Consider the following 18,095-nt stretch of genomic DNA (forward strand, 5'->3'; position numbering starts at 1 on the left):
TACTGAAGAGTTAGCAAAAAGAGCTTTATGCTCAGGTGAGAGAAGATGTTCTGCTATGAGCATGAGAAAACGAGCGTAGTAGCATGATACCCTACGATTTGTAGAATGATCACGTAAAGCAGTAGTGAGACGTCTCAGAAGAATGGGTAAAAGTAGTTTGCCAAAATTGATAATTTGATTGAAAACAACCGCAAGACCAATATACTGCATAGTGGAAGTGATGTTGTGAAAGTTGGATTTAGTGCAGTTGGCAAACACTTTAGAAAGTGTATCGAAGAAAATGTCCCATTCAGAAACCAAATTGGATTTAGACAACTTAGTTAAATTAATCACCCCCTGATAGTGAATAGCATGAAAAAAGTTTGAAATATCATTTTCAGAGGGCAAATTACAGAAATTGTCCAATGGAAAATTTAATGCACGATTGACGACTGTTTCATCAACTACATACTGTGTGTTTCCCACGGTGAATGAAAAAGATTTAAAATCATCGGCCACAGTAGAGGTTGTGCAAATCAGTCTGAGTAGATCAACATTTAAAATCATATTTGATTTAATAGCAGAGCTAACAATTGAATGGTCATTTAAAAATCTAATCCACGGCTTAAATTTTTCCACATCACATTTATCTGGATTAAAATAACCAACAAGATTATGCGAAACAATTTGGAAATTGAGAGCCATTTAAAAATAATAATAAGACACACACTTTCAGAATTTTAAAAGTAATATTAATAAAATTTGAATTAATTAAATTAATTTAATAATTCAAATTAAATCAATTATATCCGAAAAATTTAGAAAGTAATGTATCTCGTTAATGTTCTTAACTCACAAAAGTAGATATGCAAAATCACAAGACACAAAACCAAATTGAAATACACAAAAAAAACTGATTTTGGGAAAAATTGAATTGAAGTATAAAAACAAAAAAAATTGGGCAGCACTTCTGTATGTATATACGTGTATATATATATCACAGGAGTGAAGTTTTGTGAAGCTGAGTAAAAACTCGAGCAAGAAATATCAATGGAGGCGGTTTTGATTAAGATCGAATAGAGAGAGAGAGAGAGAGAGAGAGAGAAATAAGAGAAAATTGTTGGAATTTTGAAAAAAAAATTGAACTGAATGATTTACAAAACAAAAAAACGTTAAGTAGACAACTGGTATGACAATCGAGGAAAGTCATACCGATTGTCTTCCCGATTGTCATACCAGGCAATTTCAGAAAACAAAAATAGTAATAATATAACTGGTATGACAATCTGATAGTCGTACCGATTGTCATACCAGTATAAAATAAAAACAAATATAAATTATATTACTGGCATGACAATCAATAGTCATACCGATTGTCTTGCCAGTTATAAAATTAAACTGAATTAAAATTAAACACATATATGTACCACAATGACTTTCAGCAAGACAATTTCAATTATCTTGCCGATTGTCATTCTAGTATAAATTAAACTTATGCACAGACATAATACTGGAATAACTTTCAGCAAGACAATTGATTGTCTTGCCGATTATTATTGCAGATGTAAAAGACATACAAACACAGAGATATATAATAACCAATTATAGAAAACTGAAATAAAGACTGATATAAAATAATAAAAATAATAATAAAAATAAAATTGCAGAGAATATTTATAAAATTAAAATATTTCAGAGATAATTATATTTTCAGTCCAAAAATAGATTTCTTTTGAATTTTAGCAAATAAAATTCATAGAAAAATATTTTTAGAGAAAATAAGATATTCTGAGACATTAAAATTAACTAGTTGAATAAATAAATAAGATAAGATAATAAAAATTACATAGAAATAAGCAAGTATTATGGAAAACGATAAAATAAATTTGCAAATGAATTTTTCATTTATGAAAAATTCATTTGTAAATTCACTCAAGAATAGATTTCAGATATTCACAAGTTTAATCACTAAAGCTATTCAACATACCCAATTTACCAACTAATTTGGTAAATATGAATTCATCAAGAGGTTTAGTGAAAATATCTGCTATTTGTTCTTCTGTTGGAACAAAAAATAGTTCAACAGTACCATTCATGATGTGCTCTCTAATAAAATGATACCTGATGTCAATGTGCTTGGTCCTTGTATGCTGCACAGGGTTGTTGGTGATGGCTATTGCACTTGTATTGTCACATAGAATAGGTATTTTGTTCAATACAGAGCCATAGTCCCGTAGCTGATTCCTAATCCACAAGATCTGAGCACAGCAGCTTTCAGCAGCAATATATTCAGCCTCGGCCGTTAAATTTGAAACTGTTTGCTGTTTCTTGCTATACCATGAGACTAGTCTGCTACCTAGAAATTGACAACTCCCTGAGGTGCTTTTTCTATCAACAACACTTCCTGCGTAATCTGAATCTGTATATCCAACAAGGTTAAAACTAGATTCTTTAGGGTACCAAATACCTAGATTTGGTGTTCCCTTAAGATATCTCAAGATTCGTTTAACAGCAATAAGATGAATATCTCTAGGATCCACTTGGAACCTTGCACATAAGCATGTAGCATACATAATATATGGTCTACTTGCAGTAAGATAGAGTAACGAGCCAATCATACCTCTGTAGATTGTGACATCTACCTTAATGGAGTTTTCACATGGTCCAAGCTTAACAGCTGTAGTTGACGGAGTCCTTGCTGATGCAGAATCCTCTAGATTGTTTTTTTTGAGGAGTTCCTTGAGATAATTGGATTGATAAATAAAATTTCCATCTAACCTTTGATTTACTTGTAATCCAAGAAAGAACTTCAGCTCTCCCATCATGCTCATTTCAAATTTGCTGTGCATTAACTTAGAAAATCTCTTACAGAGATTATCATTAGTAGACCCAAATATTATATCATCCACATAGACTTGGACTAATATAGTATCATTTTTATGCTTTTTAGAAAAGAGAGTTTTGTCTATGACACCTCTAATAAAGCTATTTTCAATAAGAAATTCAGAGAGAGTGTCATACCATTTTCTCGGAGACTGTTTGAGTCCATAGATAGCCTTGAAAAGAAAGTAGACAAAATCCAAATGATCTGGATCTTCAAAACCAGGAGGTTGCTCTACATATACCTCTTCATCCAGCTTTCCATTCAAAAAGGCACTCTTGACATCCATTTGATAAACTTTAAAGTTAGAGAATGCTGCAAATGCCAGAAATATCCTGATGGCCTCTAGTCTAGCCAATGGAGCATAGGTTTCATCATAATCAATGCTTTCAGCTTGAGAATACCCTTTAGCTACCAGTCTTGCTTTGTTTCTTGTAACCACACCATCTTCATCTAGTTTATTCCTGAATACCCACCGAGTACCAACAGCTTTCTTGTGTGTAGGTCTAGGTACCAGTTTCCAGACTTGTTGATGTTCAAACTGATTGAGTTCATCTTGCATAGCAATCACCCAATCTGGATCAGTCAGTGCTTCCTCAATCTTCTTAGGTTCCATCTCAGAAAGAAATCCTGAGAACAGACACTTATTTTGAGTAGCACGTCTAGTTCTGACTCCAACATCTGGATCACCAATAATCAACTCAAAGAGATGAGCTTTATTCCAGACAGTCTGTCTTGGAAGATTTGATCTTGATGATTCACCTTGAAATTGATTGAGATGTTGTGTCCTACTAGTTGATCCTTCAGCATCTCCCCCTGAGTTGTTGCCATGTTGACTTGAAGATTCTCCGTCAGTAGTAGTGGTATCTCCATTGTTGCCAAAGTTTCCATCACCATTACCTTGAGTATCATCATGATTAACAGGTTCTTCACCAGCAACAACCTCAGGTTCTTGATCATGTTCTGACTCTGAATCTGACATATCATCAAACTTCAGTTTCTCAGAAGGATCTTCAGTTTGGATACTAGGGAGTTTAGTGTCATCAAATGTAACATTGACACTTTCAGTTACTTTGTGTTGATTAATGATATACACCCTGTATGATCTTCTTCCATATCCAACAAAAATACCCTCATAGGCCTTTGCCTCGAATTTACCACGACGATCATCTCCATCCTTGAGCACGAAGCATCTGGCACCAAATACATGAAAGTATTTGATAGAAGGTTTCTGTACATTCAAAACCTCATAAGGAGTTTTCATGAAGTCTTTGTTGATTAGAGTTCGATTCTGAGTATAACATGCAGTATTGACAGCTTCAGCCCAAAAATACATTGGAAGACCTGATTCACTTAACATCATTCTTGCAGCTTCAATCAATGTACGATTCTTCCTTTCTACCACTCCATTTTGCTGAGGGGTTCTAGGAGCTGAAAATTGTCTGGTAATCCCTTTGTCTGTACAGAATCCATTGAGAAGTGAATTCTTGAATTCTGTTCCATTATCTGACCTTATTGCTCTAACAGGGACATTAGAATCTAACTCGATCAACTTGATATGATCAATCACAACTTGTGGTGTTTCATCCTTAGAGTGAAGGAATAAAACCCACGTATACTTGGAATAGTCATCAACTATCACAAGACAGTAACACTTCTTTGACATCGAAAGAACATTAACTGGTCCAAATAAATCCATGTGTAATAATTGCAGAACACCAGTTATGGAGGATGTGTCAGTGCCTTTGTGACTTGCCTTCTTTGACTTTCCTTTCTGGCAAGCCTCACACAGTCCTTTTGGGGAGAATTCCAGCTGAGGCAGACCTCTGACCAATTCTCTTTTGACAAGAGAATATATTGTTTTGAAATAGAGATGAGAAAGTCTCTTGTGCCATAGCCAACTCTCATCAGACGATGCCTTTGCATAGAAACAATTGACTTCAGGATTGCTTCCAGAGTTCATGTCAACTACGAACAGATTTCCTTTCCGGATTCCCATCAAGGAGGGTTTTTCATTTTTCTTGTGCAGAATCTGACACTTCAGCTTGTCGAATAAAACATTGTAGCCGTTATCATAGAACTGACTAATGCTAAGCATATTATGTTCAAGTCCTTGCACAACATACACATTTTCAATGATAACATTTCCAGCTAGCAAACAGCCATATCCCTCAGTTAAACCTTTGCTGTTATCTCCAAAGGTAACCACTGGGCCAACTTTCTCAACCACATTTGATAGCAGGGCTCTATCTCCGGTCATATGTCTTGACGATCCACTGTCAAGAATCCACACTACCGGTTGTACCTGTTTAATGCCCTGCAATACAAATGGATTAGACCTTCTTCGGAACCCAAGCTTGGTTGGGTCCGACATACTTGTAAAATTGGCCTTTATCAGGCAAAACAACATCCTTAACTTTAATGTTCTCAACTATCTCAATGACTGGACATTTGACCTTGTGAACAGCCTTGACAAATTTTTGTTTAGGCTTAGGCACAAATGTCTCCTTTCTAGCTTTAGGAGGACTAGCAGTCTTAGACCTATCATGCTTCCTATCATTCACATGCTGACGAGGAGTAGTCTTATCATTAGAAACATGCTTACCATTAAAATAAGCATACATCAAATTAAAAGCACAAGACATACAATCAGGAACATCACATGCTTTATGAGAGGGATTAACAATGGGCAATTTATGCATGGTAGATATGGCATTTATGTTATCCAACTCATGTGTGTCTGAGTTAGTCTCAGTTGCTTCCACAACTTTGACTGGAACCTTTGACACACTTGACTTGGAAACAGCTTTCTCATTAGCAAGATCTTCAGCACGGATTTCTTCTTGAATAATAAATGAGGTCTCCTCAAATGGTTCAGCAATTGATTCTTTATAGAGGGGTTCATCAACACCCTTAAGCACATGTGGTACTTCCATACCTTTAGCACAGACATGAGGAGGGGAGTTTATGCCTAATTTTCCAATAGCAACATTGTAATCATAACCTATTCCAGATGTTTGATTAACAACTTGCTTATTGTAAAACTCTTTGGACTTCGAACAAGAATTAAAGTAAGCTTTAACCTTAGCCTCAAGACCGGTGATCTTGTCTTTGAGAATAGTTTCGAGTTGTCTATAACCGTCAACTCTATTCTCTAAAAAAGATACTTGTTCTTTTAATTTATCTTGATTAATGTGCACAAGTCTTAATTCATTGACCTCTTTCTCAAGGTCTTTGATTTGTTGATTTAACATTTCATTATCACGACGAGCACAATCTAAGGAACCTCTTAGATGATAAACTAATTCAGCATCAGTAAATTTTACCTCTTTTCTTGACGATGAGGTGTTTGCATCACTAGCCATGAGAGCAAGATTCCCAACTTCTTCATCTTCACTGTCAGTATCATCCCAGCTTCTTCCCTTTGCCAGGTAAGCCCTTTCAGATTTACTCTTCTGATTAGAATCATAAGAGTTCTTCCTAACTTGTTTTTTCTTCCTGCATTCTGTGGCAAAGTGTCCCAACTCATTGCAGTTGAAGCATCGAATGGTGCTTCGATCAACCATCCTTGTTTTGTACCCACCACTGCTGGTGTTAGAGGATGAAGATCCACCTTTCTGGAATCTGTTGTAGTTGGACTTGTACTTGAACTTGGGATTCCTCTTGAATCTGACATTGGAGAATCTTTTGACAATCAGGGCCATTGACTCATCTTCCAATTACTCCAGTTCTTCCAAGGAATAAAAATCATCTCCTGATTGATTTGTAGTAGGAGGATCAAATTCTGCTACTATCACATTTTCTTCAACCTTGGAAGACTGTACCATTCTTTCTGACTGTTGAGATTGTTGTTGATATTGTGGTTGTTGTTGTTGTTGTTCTTCAGCTACTAGAGCAGTAGACGTGCTGACCACTCTTCCTTTCCCGTAGCCTTCCTTCTGCTGAATCTGCTCCAACTCATAAGTCTTTAACACACCATAGAGCATTTCCAAAGAAATCTCACTCAGATCTCTTGCTTCTCTTATGGCAGTGATTCTATGTTCGAGATGAGTTGGCAGTGTTAAAAGGAACTTTTTGTTGACCTCCCTGATGGAATAGTATTTACCATTAATGTTCAGGTTGTTGATCAATGCATTGTACCTCTCAAACACTTCAGTGATTCCTTCTCCTGGATTGGATTTAAAGTATTCATACTCAGAGGTTAGGATTTCTAACTTGTTCTCCCTAACTTCCTCTGTGCCTTCATTAATCACCTCAATAGTTTCCCAGATGTGTTTGGAATCTTTACAGTTCATCACATGTCTATTCATCAAGGGATCAAGGGAATCTACTAAAATTAATTGAAGGCTAGCATCCAGGGAGGCTTCTTCTTTTTCAGCAGGAGAAAAATCCTCAGGATCTTTCACATAAGTTCTAGCTTTGGTAATCACCACATCATTTTCTATTACCTCTGGTTCAATAACCATCGGAATTTTTGGACCCTTCTTTAACACTTCCAGATATTTGGAATTTACAACTTGTAAAAACAATAGCATCTTCTTCTTCCACATAACATAATTTTCTTTATCGAATAATGGAATTTTAACGGTTCCAACTTTTTGTGTAGTCATTATGAATTTTTGAGTAAAAAAAATTCAAGGAGTGAAAGAATCACAAAAGTCTAGGATCTTGATTTGTTCGTTAATCAGAAGGCTCTGATACAAATTGTTAGGTCTCAATATGTTTGTAGAAGGGGGGTTGAATACAAACAATATCGTTTAATCAAATAAAATGTGGAATAAAAAAGTGAAACAAAATTCAAGTTAAATAAAACTATTATTAAACTTAAAAGGTGTTACAACAACGGTATCATTTACAAGGGATTAATCTCAAATAAATTATTCCAAATCTAGAATAAATTCGACATGAACTTTTTCTATTTTTGTAATAAAAGGATCAAATGCTAACTGCAATTTGAGATTAAGTTCTAGGGATTTTGATCCGCTAGATAGTTACACAAGAACAAGAAAAGGATTTCTAGTGGATTAGATTTAACAATAAATACTAGAAATAAATGATCTGAGAATTTGCAATAAGTTCTCTGCAGGTTTTCTTTTGTTCTGTGTTCTTCTGTATTTGATATTCAATGCACACTCTGTTGAAAAATCAGCTGCTGTTGTTAAGTAAATAAAACAATCCACTTGATCCAGAATGACTTTCGGCAAGACAATTCATTTGAACTAGAAAGACTTTCGGCAAGACAATCCATTTGAACTGGCAAGACAATCAAATGAATTGGCATGACTTTCGGTATGACTATTGATTGTCATACCGATTGTCTTGCTAATACAAAAGATAGTCTTGCTGAATTAATATAGAATATTAATTTAAAATTAATTCTGAAAATACATAATATTAATTCAGAATTAATTAATCAATTAATTCAATTAATCAATAAATTAATCTTTGCAGATATAATTTATTTTCTTAATTAAATTATACGACTAATTAATTAATAGAGAACTAATACTACTCTTGAACAGCAACCATTCTTCTGAAAATCTTCTGATAATTATGAATCAATTCCACACTTCAATGTTGACACTCGATGTACCGTCTGGTTCATTAGTGACTAACTTCCTTGACGTTTCTTCATGCCTTGACTTTAATACTCTTGATTTTCTTTAGACTAAATCCTTGTAATTAATTGATATCCTGACGAGATCTCTATCACTTGATTAAATCCACAATCTTGATTTTTATCACTGGGGCATGATCAATTTCTTGAGCTTCTTCCAGTGAATCAAGTCCTCAAGACTGTAGATGAACAATGTTACTTAATCCTTTGACATATGTTACTTTGAGAGATCTCTCTGACGATAGAACCACTATTTACTTGTTACATCCTTATTTGAGTTGAGTTAAATCCTCGAATAAACAAATAGGCTATGACATATGCCTTTCAGTCTAGGAGCATATTGCGGTTGTTGAAAACCAGGAGGGTTGTACTGCTTTGCATCATACTGTTGATAAGGATGTTGAACCGCATTCTGAGAGTTGCTCCAGCTGAAGTTAGGATGATTGCGGTTGTTGGGATGATAGGTGGCTAGAACTAGTTGCTGCGACCTCTGAAAGTTGCTCATGAACTGAGCTGATTCACTACAAATAACACACTGCTTTGTCTCATGCGCACCAGCACAAAGCTCGCAGACACTAGTGATATGATTAACTCCATAATTAGCCAAAGAATCCACCTTCATCATCAAAGCCTTAATCTGAGCAGCTATATCAGTAGTTGCATTCACCTCTAGAATTTCTGCTACTTTGCCTTGATTTAGTCTCTGAGAAGGGTTCTGGTATTCATTAGCAGCCATCAGTTCAATCAACTCGTAAGCTTCATCGTAGCTCTTAGCCCATAAGGCTCCACCTGATGTCGCATCAAACATGGGTATAAACTGTGCTCCCAAGCCATTATAAAACCAGTTAATAATTATCCAAGAAGGCATCCCATGATGAGGACACTTTTTGAGCATCTTCTTATAATGATCCCCGGCTTCACACAAAGACTCTCCTGATTGTTGCGCAAATTGAGTAAGAGCATTCCTGATTGCAGCAGTCTTTGCCATAGGAAAGAACTTAGTAAGAAAATTTTGAGCAAGATCTTCCCACTTGGTGATAGAGCCTGATGGTAGATAATGCAACCAACACTTAGTTTTATCCCTCAGAGAGAATGGGAAAAGCCTTAGCTTTATAGCATCTTTAGACACGTTGAATTTGAAAGTGTTGTTGATCTCGATGAAATCTCTAATATGCATGTAGGGATCTTCCGTCGGAGAACCCCCAAATTGAACCGAGTTCTACACCATCTGAATTGTGCTAGCCTTGATTTCAAAAGTGTTAGCCGCGATGGCTGGTCTGACAATACTAGACTGAATATCATTGATCTTCGGTTGAGAGTAATCCATCAAAGCCTTCGTATTCATTTCTGGTTCACCCATTGCAACAAGTGCTTCTTCTTCAACTTTCTCCTCAACAAGAACTTCTTCCTCTACTACAACTTCCTCCTCTGCTTTATCCAGTGTTCTCTTTCAAGATCGAGAACGCGTTAGCATACACGCTCTCTAGAGTACCTGAAAAAGCAAGAAACAAACAAGTAAAATATCTGAGTCGGTGAACTTTAATGACCACTGATGTCAAGCACATAAACTAAAAGTAAACCACGAGTCCCCGATATCGGCACCAAAAACTTGTTAGGATGAAAACACGCGTTAATAATACACACAAGTATACGCGTTCACAACTAATATAAAATTATTTCTAGTTCGTTCCCAAAGAGACTCTCTTAGGTTGTCTTAAATTTATGCACTTATGCAACAACGGTAGGGTTATTAGTCAATGCTAAGATGATAACAAGTTGAGATTGTTTATAACTATGAGATTATACTAACTAATATTAGCTAAGAGAACTATGGTTGATTTACTTATATAACACAAACACGGGATTCTAAATTCATTAAATACTTCCTTCAATAGCTTTTTTTGTTCTTAACCTTAGCATGTGATGGTGATGATACTAATCAGATAATACGGAACTAAAAATGCCAACTTTCATTGTACGATTACCCTACTACCAGACATCCACAAAAGAGATAGAAGTTGAATAGACACCAATTATATTGAGACCCTATATGTCTATGGAATTTGACAACATAATGGTTTAATGCGCAAGTTATCTATCATGATTACATAGGGCAAGTAAGATGGTTAAAATTACCTATGAATCATGCATAACAATTACATGAACCTATGCTAGCATGACAAGTTCTAAAACCCTATATTCACTTTTGCTTCAATAGAGATTAACACGCTATCTTATAAGTTCGCGACGCTCATAAGACGAATAAGCACAACCAATACTAGGATATCATGCAATCACCACACACTAAGGTATCGAAATAAATTAACTATTGAAATCCATATGTAAATCCGTTAAAACCCCACGATAACGATTAGCCCATAACCGAACTCATCATCACCGTGGGTTCCGATGAAAGCATGGTATAATAAACTAAGTCTTTATAAAATTGAATAATAATCAAAGTACGTTAAACAAGAGTAATAGGTTCAACAAACAAGAAAACTAGCATCCAAGATTACAGCTTAAAACAAAGAATCACAAGAATAAACTAGATTCTCTTCGCCTTGGTTGTATTTGTGCTCCTAGATCTTCTCGCTGTCTTCTCCTTAGTCTCCAATACGTGTCTGTTATGAAAAACGACCTTAAGTTATCATTATATAGCAGCCCATGCAGATTAGAAGTCCAAAAAATTAGTTCTCTACTTAAAACAGGATTCCTAAAAAATGGCCCGGCGGCCGCGCGCTGTTCCAGCGCGGTCGCGCGCTGTCTCTCTGTAGTTCTGGCGCGGGCGCCCGCTATTACACCACGGGCGCGCTGATATTATGGAATTTCTTCTGCTTGTTTTCTTGACTGGATTGAGATGACTTCCAACTGAAAATCTATTCAAGACACCTCCCTAACACCATTTTAGCACCATTGCAATGCGAAACCTTTTGATTCCTTCAACTATGCCTGAAATGCAAAAACACTACAAAAACACATCAAGTACACAAACAACTCGAGCCCAAAACACCAATTCAAGCCTTTATAGGGTGTTCTAAGTGGATATAAATGACACTTAATATATGTACAATAATATTGTCAACTGTGATACAACCAAACATATTTGGGAGAAGATTGAGATTATGTGTGAGGGTATAGAGAAAGTTTGATCAAATCAAAGGAGGATACTGGTGTCTCAGTATGAGGGATTCATGGAAAAGCTTAAAGAAGTAATTACTAAATTTTTTGAAAGGTTTAACAAATTGATAAATGATTTGCAGCTTCATGATAAGTATTATGAAGCTGAGGAGGTTTACCTAAAGTTCTTTCTAGCTCTTCCTGACCACCTTGAACATAAAATATCAGCTATTAGATAAGGAAGAGACTTGAGGATAATAACATTGGATTGTTATATGGGATCTTGAAAACTTATAAACTTGAAATGTTACAAAGAAAGTTATTAAAGGCAAACCAATGACATGTGGTTAATGGTTCAAGTGCCTTAGTTATAAATGGCAATGAAGCAAGTGAAGATTAGTGATAAGTGGATTTTATATCCACTTGGAACGCTTCATTACAAGCTTAAATTGGTGTTTTGGACTCAAGTTATTGGTATTTTGACGTGTTTTTGTGTTATTGCATTTCAGGTATGAGTTAAATGAAGAAAGGAGCTTTTAAAGGAAATATGATGAAAAGTCATCAGATTTGGAAGCCAAGTCCATTGTCAAGTTGTAGAGAATTTCGTTAGCTTCGCGTGGGCATTTGAATCGCCTAATTCTGACGAGTAGAACTCAAGTTATGGCCAAAACAAGATTCATCAGAATTTTTCCAGACAGGTTGCAGGCACCCGCCTGGGATGTGGGGCGGCCGCTTGGGAGTTGAGGCGCCCGCCTGGAGAGTGGAGGCGGCCGTTTGAGGCACGGTTGATTCGCTGATTTCGCTGAAAAACCCTATTTGAGTGGAATTTGACAATTTTAAGGGTCCAGGTCCACTAGGGGCGTATATATACTTAAAAAAGGGTTTTAATCATCCGGGAAGATTGGGATACCAAGGAGAAGACCTAGAAGCACAAAACAACTCCAAAAAGAAGATCTTGTTTTCAACTTGTGATTCTTTGAATTAGTTGTAACTTTGGATGTTCGTTTTCGTTCTTGTTGAACCTAGATCTCGTTTATTTGTACTTTAATTATTATTCAGTTTATTAAGACCTTGTTTTATACCATGCTTTCATTGGAACCCATGGTGACGATGAGTTCGATTATGAACTAATCGTTGTCATGGGATTCTAGCGGATTTACTTATGGATTTCAATAATTAATTTATTTCGATACTTTAGTGTGTGGTGATTGTATGATATCCTAGTATTGGTTGTGCTTATTCGTCTTATGTGCGTAGCTAACATATAAGATAGCGTGTTAATCTCTATTGAAGTGACAGTGAATATAGAGGTTTAGAACTTGCCATGCTAGCATAGATTCATGTATTTGTTATGCATGATTCGTAGGTAATTTTAACCATCTTACTTGCCCTGTGTAATCAAGATAGATAACTTGTGCTTAAACCGTTATGTTTTCAAATTCTATAGACATATAGGGTCTCAATATAATTTGTGCCTATTCAGCTTCTATCTCTTTTGTGGATGTCTGGTAGAATGGTACTCGTGCAATGAAAGTTGGCGTTTATCAGTTTCGTGTTATCTGATTAGTGTCATCACCATCACATGCTAAGGTCAAGAACAAAAAGGCTCTTGAATGAAGTAGTAATGAAATTGGAATCCCATGTTTGTCATATATAGTAATTCAACCCCAATTCTCTTAGTTAATGTTATTTATTATAATCTTTTAGTTTAATCAAAACCCAATTTGTTATTTGTCTTAGCATTGAGCGATAACCATACATTGTTGTATAGGTGCATAAATTGAACTTAACCTAAACCAGTCCCTGTGGGAACGAATCTGATTTATATCTTATACTACTTGTGAACGCGTATACTTGCGTGAATTTTAGCGCATGTTTTTGCCCTAACAATGAACAAGATGCTCAAGTTTCGGTTATTCAAGTTATGGAGCAAAAGAACAAAGGACCTTAGAAGCAAGTTGTTTTGGAGCTAGAGAAAGATGAGTTTTACACCTTGGATGAGCTAGATGAAATGGACCAATCCATGGCTTACTTGGCTATAAATTTTCAAACATTAGTTAAGAAGCCTAGGTTTTTCAAGAACAAGGGACAATCTTCCAACAATAACAACTGGAAACCAGAGACTCAATATAACTCAGCTAGCAAATGTGGCTACAAGACTGGATCTATTGACAGATCAAAGATAAGGTTCTTCATTTGTGATAAGTTGGGTCACTTTGCTACTGAGTGCAGGAAGCCTAAGAAGGTGAAGAAGGACAAAGCCTATTTGGAATTGGAGGCAAATTATGAAGCTCTATTGAAGAAACAAGGAAAGGTTTACATTGCAGAAGGCAAAAGTTGGGATGATACTGATGATGAAGATGTGAACGAAGAGTTTGGAAACTATGCACTAATGGCTCCTGAGCAAGGTGAATCATCCTCATCAAAATATGAGGTACCAACTATAACCACCATTGATTTAAATACAAGCCAATATAAAGAAACTGTTAAAAAGATGAGTGTAGAGATGTTTCATGTCCACACAAGCATGGTGGCAGCTACTGAGGAAGTGAGTAGGCTATTAAAATTAAATGAAAACCTTGAGATTGAGAAGAAAGATTTGGAACTACAGTTTGTTGAGCTTGAAACTGTCAAGCAAGAAAATGAATATTTGAAAAACAAGCTGAAGTGTGCTAGTGAAATAGAAGTTGTGTTGAGGGAAAAGATAGAGAAGAATGAGGTGAAACTGAAATCTTTCAGGAATGCATCTCATCTAGTTGGTCAGTACCATGAGAAAAACAAACCATGTGTTAACATAACTATTGGTTTGGGCTATGATGCTTTGAACAAAAATAAGAAAAGTGAAGGTGACAAAGGTAAAGCAATTGCAAATCAAGATGTCCCAGTTTTGCTGAGAAAAGTTGATACACCTTTGTTTAAAGCATGTGAAGTCAATTTCAGTGAAGTTGAGTTGGTTATCAAGCAAGAGCTTGCAGATGAGGACAATGAGAAAAAATGCACAGAGACAACTCCAATTCCTAAACCTGAAAAGAAGCCCATGGTAGATCAAGTTTCTAAGAAGCCAGTCAAAGAAATCAAGACTGAGAATGCAGGAAGGAAAAAGAAGAATAGGAATGGGAAAATTGGAGTGAACAAAAGCAATAACTTTACATTTGTTGCATATGCTCCTAGGAAAGAATGTCAGAAGTGTGTCTCTACAAATCACCTAACTCACCTTTGCAAAAAGGCTGTTAGTGAGCCAAAAGTGGGAGCCTGCAGATACAATGAAGCAAAGGATGAAGATCCTTATTCCTTCTGTAACAAATTTGATTAATTTCTTGCAATATGAAAATAATGACAAGCTATTATAGACTGAGAATGAATCTCAAAGAGGCAAAAACCGAGTCTACAGCCAAGAAGGAAACTACAAATCAAAACTTGAGCACTATTCTTTTTGAATCATCAAATTCTACTTTTGCATATTCTGTTAACAAGAAAAAAGTACCCAACACTGCTTGGGTAGCTAAACACACTTAATCCTTATTGTGTGCAGGGAAAAGAGAAGAAGGTCATATAAATCATAGACAGTGGATGCTCCAGCATATGACAGGTGATAAAGCCCTGCTATCACAATTTGAGGAGATGGTCGGCCCATTAGTGACTTTTGGAGACAACAACAAAGGATTCACAATGAGATATGGCAATTTAGTTTCTATAAATATTATAGTTGAAGATGTAGCACTGGTAGTTGGTCTTGAGGTGAATCTCCTGAGTGTCAGTCAATTCACAAATAAAGGATTCAAAGTTTCATTTGACAAAGGAGAATGCTCAATTTTCAGCAAAAAGACTGGTGAAGTTGCTTTAAAAGGAGCATAAAAAGGAAGCTTGTTTGTTGCAGACTTATTCTCAGCAAATAAGGATAAAATTTGTTGCTTCTACACCAAGGTATATGTTAAGCAAAGCAAGTTGTGGCACAAAAAGCTCTCTTACATGAATTACAAGACTATCAATACCGTGGTGAAAAAGTAATTAGTGAGAGATATGTCAAATCTGGAGTTTGCTTAAGATAAAATTTATGAGGCTTGTCAAAAAGGCAAAATGAAAATATCTAGTCACAAAAGCAAAGCTGTGAATTTTATAAATGCACATTTGCAACTTATTCATATGGACCTATTTGGACCATTTAATGTCTTATTAATTTCAAGGAAGAAATATACACTTATGATGGTGGATGACTACTCAAGGTACACATGGTTAGGATTTATGTACTCAAAGGATGAAACTCCACACATCATTATTGAACACATCAAGAAAATTGAGAAGCAGGCTGAAGATCAGAATTGTGTGAAAAGATTGAGGAGTGACAATGACACAAAATTCAGAAATATAACCTTAACTGAAATCTGCAAGGACAAGGGAATTGTTCAAGAGTTTTCAGGAACAAGGACACCTCAACAAAATGGGGTAGTTGAAAGAATGAACAAAACTTTGGTTGAGGCTGCTAGAACAATGTTGCAAGATGCCAATTTTCCAACAAGTTTTTGGGAAGAAGTTGTCAACGTTGCATGCTACACTCAAAACAGATATCTCATCAACAAAAATCTTGGCAAATCACCCTACTCAATCTTATCAAAAAGGAAGCTTACTGTGAAGCATATGCATGTGTTTGGAAGCAAGTGCTATGTTCTAAAAGACAACTCTGAATATGTGGGAAAATTTGACTCTAAAGTTTTGGAAGCAATTTTTCTGGGATATTTATTGAAGAGAACTGCCTACAAAGTAGATTTGATTGAACAAAATAAATTATGGAAAGCACATATGTGACTTTTGATGATGACAAGTGTCCAGACTTGGAATGCCTTGAAGAAAATGAAGTTGAAACCCTAAAGTTTGAAAATCTCAACATTGATAGTGATTCTAAAGATGAAGCTGAGATCAACACAAGCAACAAAATTAATTAAGAATCAACTGAGCAAGTGAATCATGATAATGGAAGCTAATCTTAAACACCTAAATTTGATAGCACAAACTCAATGGGAGAAAGAGAATAAAATTCTGCAATTCATGCCAATGGTGAAGAAAATGCAGAAACTTCAAGTCAACAAAATCATACCAGAAAGTGGGATAGGAGTCGCACTAAGGAAGCAATTATTGGTGATCCAAATTCTGGGGTGAGGACTAGAAGTGCAACTACTGATGAATGTCTACATGCATGCTTTCTTACACAAATTCAACCTAAGAAAACTGAGGAAGATCTACTTGATCCTGACAAGATATCTACTATGAAAGAAGAGCTAAATCAATTTGAAAGAAACAAAGTTTGGAAGTTGGTTCCTGCACCAAAGAACAGAAGTATAATTGGAACAAAGTGGGTGTACACGAACAAGATGGATGTAAATGGAATTGTAACAAGGAACAAAGCAAGGTTGGTTGCAAAAGACTACTCGCGGGAGGAAGGAATTGATTATGATGAAACTTTTGCTCCAGTTGCAAGACTTGAAGCAATAAGGATCTTTCTTGCATTTGTTGCACACTCAAACTTTAAAGTGTATCAAATGGATGTAAAGAGCGCATTCCTTAATGGTAAGTTGGAAGAAGAATTTATGTGCAATAACCACCTGGCTTTGAAGATCCAGAATTTCTAGACTTTGTATACAAATTACTCAAGGCTCTCTATGGATTAAAGCAAACACCTAGAGCTTGGTATGACACACTGTGAAATTTTCTACTTAAATATGGATTCACTAGAGGAACAATTGACAAGACTCTCTTCTACAAGTAGCATGGTGATGATATGATCATAGTTCAAATCTATGTGGATGATATTATTTTTGGTTCTACTAATGAAAAGTTATGTCAAAAATTCCGAAGACTCATGCAAAGTGAATATGAAATAAGCATGATAGGGAAATTAAGTTACTTTCTTGGACTTTAGGTCAGTCAAAGAAGTGATGGAATCTTCATCAGCCAAACCAAGTATGTTAGAGTTTTATTAAAGAAATTTGAAACGGTTGATTGTTCACCTGCATCAACACATATGTCTACAACTACAAAGTTGGATGAAGATAATAAAGGAAAAAGTGGATACATTTCAGGTTATAGAGGAATGGTTGGATCTTTGTCTTATTTGACTGCTAGTAGACCAGACATTATGTTTGTTACATGTCCGTGTGCAAGATTTCGAGCAAATCCAAAGGAATCACATTTGATGGCTATAAAGAGAATTTCCGGATACTTAAAGGGAACACCAAACTTGGGATTATGATATCCTAAGGGAACTCAATTTGAAGCTATTTGATACACAGATGCAGATTGTGGTGTATGCGGGGTCGACAGAAAGAGTACTAGTGGAAGCTGTCAATTTCTTGAAAAAAAGATTATATCCCGAAATATCAAGAAACAACAATTTGTGTCAACTTTGACAGCTGAGGCTGAATACATAGCTGCTGGAAGTTGATGTGCTCAAGTGCTTTGGATTAGAAATTAGCTAATGGATTATGGCTTAGTGTTACACAAAAT

General features: G+C 35.8%; 1 non-coding gene across 1 annotated transcript; it reads left to right on the forward strand.

The window, feature by feature from the left end:
• Window positions 1–9,343: 9,343 nt before the first annotated feature.
• On the forward strand, window positions 9,344–9,450 carry LOC141722195 (small nucleolar RNA R71). The gene has a single exon (XR_012575218.1). It is a non-coding gene; the product is annotated as a small nucleolar RNA R71 (small nucleolar RNA).
• The last annotated feature ends 8,645 nt before the right edge of the window (window positions 9,451–18,095 follow it).

The sequence above is a fragment of the Apium graveolens genome, chromosome 4 (assembly GCF_009905375.1).
Source record: "Apium graveolens cultivar Ventura chromosome 4, ASM990537v1, whole genome shotgun sequence".
NCBI classification, from domain to species: domain Eukaryota; kingdom Viridiplantae; phylum Streptophyta; class Magnoliopsida; order Apiales; family Apiaceae; genus Apium; species Apium graveolens.